A 4,524-nucleotide genomic window follows, 5' to 3' on the forward strand; every position below is an offset into this window, starting at 1 on the left:
TTCTGGGCTATCATTGTAAATCCTAGCAGCGCTCTGTAACCTTGTCACCCAGTCCGACAGTGACATGTTCTGGCCATCAAATTTGGGTAGCAAGTTAAACAACGTGCCAATAGGGAGGGCCCTTGCAGGGGTTCCACCATTGTTTGAGGTACTCACATTAACATCATGCACATTGCCTTCAGCCGCCTCCATCTCTGTGACTGTACCCTGCTCGCAGCGCCACTTAAAGCGGTCCGAAGAGACCGCAAGGCAGGATTCATATACAGTACAGCAGACAAGGAGGCTGAAACATACATCAGCTTTATTAAAGCACAAAAGGGAACTGCCGGAAAATTGGATTAACAGTACAGTACCACCGCACCAGAGGCGCAATGGGTTAATGACAGCCTCTTGTGGCTGGAGGAGGATATCACAGCCTGTGTGCAGCATTATCACCAGAGATGTCAGTGCAATGTAATTTGGTGAATATAAGGCTGACTCTTACATGGAGGAAAGAAGTTCCATAGTCTCACTGCTCTTACCGTAAAGAATCCTCTTCTATGTACACAAACATAGAAGAGGATTCTTTACGGTAAGAGCGGTGAGACTATGGAACTCTCTGCCTGAGGAGGTGGTGATGGTGGGTACACTAAAAGAGTCCAAGAGGGGCCTGGATGGATTTCTGGAGTGTAATAATATTAGAAGTTAGTTATTCAAATTCTGGAGAAGGGCTGTTGATCCAGGGAGTTATTCTGATGCCTGATTGAAGTCAGGAACAAATTTTAAATAGAAGCATGTTACACCTGGACAGGATTACGAAGGAAGTTGGGGATCCTACTCCAAAATCTACTTGTTTTCACTATTGACAGCGAGGCAGGTAGCATCCCTGGCCCCACAATCACTTCTTTACCTCCCATACTTATTTTATTCATTTAGATAGCGCTTGCATATTCTGTAGCAGTGTACAGAGATTGTTGTCAATCTACATACTGTATGTCTGAGGAATATTAGCAGCTCGTCCTATAATGCTGCTGCAGGGTACAGCCACGCTCAGCAGGTCCCCTGCAAATTTTCGGATTAAATCCTCACAAAATCATTTGGACTTTGCTGCAAACACTGCAGATTTGGTGCAGGTTTCACCCTCAGTCAAGTTAGGGGTGGATTCCGCGTGACTATCCAAGTCATTTATTCAAACCAGTTAGCCACTTAGGCCTCATGCACACGACCGTATGTATTTTGCGGTCTGCAAAAAATACGGATGACGTCCGTGTGCATTCTGTATTTTGAGGAACGGAACAGCTGGCCCCTAATAGAACAGTATATGCTTGTCTGTAATGCGGACAATAATAGGACATGTTCTATTTTTTTGCGGAACGGAAATACGGAAACGAAATGCACATGGAGTACCTTCGTTTTTTTTTGCGGACCCATTGAAATGAATGGTTCCGTATACGATCCGCAAAAAAACCTTGACGGACACAGAAAGAAAATACATTCATGTGCATGAGCCCTTAGTGGTTCCGGAATTAAAGCTAGAGAAGTGTATAGAGACAGACAATCTGACAAAATACAAAAGGCTATGAATGATTAATAGTCCATCACACTACACATACAGACACCTGCACATAGTGTCCGCTACAAATACTCCCTTACCACAATGGATTGGCATACAGATCCCTCAGCAGCCAGCTGATAATTTTAACTTTTTTCTTTTTATCTGGGCAATTTATTCAATAGTTTAAGTAGTTTAATACAAGTTAAGTTTAATTACACTTGGAGTGGGCCCCAAGTGGGAAATATTTGGTCAGGTGACCAGTGTATTCTTTGTGTACCATTATCCCTAGGGATAGTTCCAAGGGAATACATTTTGATTGTATTGCTCTCAGGGCCGTCACAACCATATAGGCTCCCCCTGACTAGGGCTGCAGCCCTGGGCGACAGGGCGAGCGTCTCTTGAGCCACTCCCAGCGCCGTTACAGGGGGGCCAGGAGGTGGAGGTCCTTCTTAAATATGGCAGAGCAGGCATCTGCTTACCCTAATGGCAGGTGCCTGCTCTGCCAGTAAATTACCGGAGGAGAGGAGGCGAGCGGCAAGGGAGGTGTCACCACCAGATCTTTGAGAAGTTCTGATAGACGTTCTTCAGTACCTCCTGCATGATCTTCTTTTGTTTTGTTTTCGTTTTGACATCTCTCCTCTCTTTCCCAGCTGTCATCTATTAGCAGTGATTGCCTCTCCTCCTCATACTGCCTCACCTTGCGGTTTATACAACTTCCTGGACTGTGCTGATGCTAGAAGCTGTTACTGCTGCATCCACAAGATAAGTCTGTTCCTTTATATCTGTTTTCCTGTGGTCTTGATCCTAGGTGACCCTGACTCCCTCCGTATTTAGTGTAGGGAGTCGGTGGTCGTGTCCCCTCACTATTATAGGGTGTTCAGGTGTCATACAGTCGAGGAACGAGGATATGCAATTATCTACCATAGAGATTTTTGCATAGGCTGAGCAGTAAGGGAGAGAGCTAGGGCTGTTACAAGGCTTACCCTTTTGTTCCTTAGTTTTGGGTCAAGTCAGTCGGATCTTCATTTGTGTCTTCTAGTTTTCTGCAACACCATCCGTGACAGGAGGCTCTTCTTGCAGCTCCCTCGCGTGCCCTCTGTGATGCCAGAATATGACATCATTCCGGCCCCGGCATACTAAACGGAGCGCTGAAGGACTATGGAGCTGCACCACACTGGACCCCAGGGAGGTGAGTGTTTAAGTGTTTGACTGAGTGAGTGTCTGCCTGTGTATTTATGTCAGTGAGTGAGTGTATGTACGTATGTCTGTCTTTCTGTCAGTAAATGTATGTGTGTCTGTCATTGAGTGACTGTATGTCAGTGAGTGTGGATGTCTGTCGGTCAGTTAGTGTCTGTGTGTTTGTCAGTGAGTATATGTATGTTTGTCAGTATATGTGTGAGTATATGTGTGTGTTTGTCTGTCAGTGAGTTTCCGTGTGTGTGTGTGTGTTTCAGTGGGTAGGTGTATGTCTGTCAGTGAGTGTCTGTCAGTGAGTGTGTGTCTGTCTGTCAGTGAGTGTGTGTCTGTCTGTCAGTGAGTGTATGTGTGTCTGTCAGTGAGTTTCTGTGTATGTCATTCAGTGAGTGTCTGAGTGTGTGTCTGTCAGTGTGTGTGTGTCTGTCAGTGAGTAAGTGACATGAAGGGGCGGCAAAATGGATCTTTACCTACTTTGCCTAGGGCGGCCAAAATCCTTGCACTGGCCCTGCCTGCTCTATAACATACTCCCTGCAGACTGGGCTGTATTTTCATGGTGACAGGTTCCCTGCGCATGTGCCTGACCCAGGGACACAGCAACACAGTAGAAATGTGGTGGCCGGATGGAAAATGCAGGGCACCAGAAATGATAATCTGGCATCTTATTAGAATTAGATTATGGATATCAGTGAAGGGGCTCCGCTGCTTGGGACCCTTCTCTATAAGCAAGAGTAGGGAGCTGCTGGAAAGAGAGATGTCCATTTGTTTGAATACCTCCTATCATTTTCCCCAGTTAAAAGCCAACATTTTTCAAACCAGCACCTGGATCGGAATACTTTTGTAATTAAAAATGTACTGTAGCCACTATTCAAGAAAATCTATCTGTACAGCGCCACCTGCTGTTTGTTCTTTTCCTTATTTCTTGTCCACCTCACTGAAGTGGTCGCATGCACTCAGTTTAAATCTTCAGCTATCACCAGCCCTATCAACTGAAGCTGTGGCAGTTACAGGCAGAGAGCCGCAGCAAAAAGGGCATGCCACTTGATAAAGGACACACCCTCTGAGCTGCCAGCCGGAAATAAATCTAGCAGAACAATTGGAGCAGAATGAATGGGGAGATCTGGACCCATGTGAGGTGCAGGGCTGGTTCTAGCTTTATTTAAAATAAATTATCTTGTACTATATGATGTCTGATTTTAATTTTTTACATCAATCATGGCATAACCCCTTTAAGCTAGTTGCGAGTAGCCCATGGAAAGGACTAATCTAAGCTACAACTCTCTCTCTTCCTGCCGTCATAGGAGCAGCAGGGACTATCTTCACAGTTTGCATGACTTAGGGTTTATGCACATGAACATATTTTTTACGGCCCGTATGCGGAACCATTCATTTCATTGGGGCCACAAAAAACATTTGAATTTTGTATGTCCACAAGTCCATTTTGCAAAATAATAGAACTTGTCCTATTCTTGTCCGTTTTGCAGACAAGGCCAGGCTTTGTTACAAAAACGGATGTAACAACACATTGATGTCATCCGTTTTGTTTGCGGATCCATGTTTTGCAGACTGCAAAATACATGCGTTCGTGTGCATGAGCCCTTAGTAGTGCCCCTTTTTCTTTGGCCACATGAAGCACTAGTGGTTTACCGCAGGTACATTCTCCTTGGTAGCAATTTTTAGAAAGTCTCCATCCTCCAAGAATCACTTTTATTTATAAACATATTAGTCTGGTAAACTACAAAAAATATATATATATATATATCATTCACAAAAATACAACATTTCCCCAAAAGATT

This window comes from Bufo gargarizans, chromosome 7, assembly GCF_014858855.1.
Source record: "Bufo gargarizans isolate SCDJY-AF-19 chromosome 7, ASM1485885v1, whole genome shotgun sequence".
Lineage (NCBI taxonomy): Eukaryota > Metazoa > Chordata > Amphibia > Anura > Bufonidae > Bufo > Bufo gargarizans.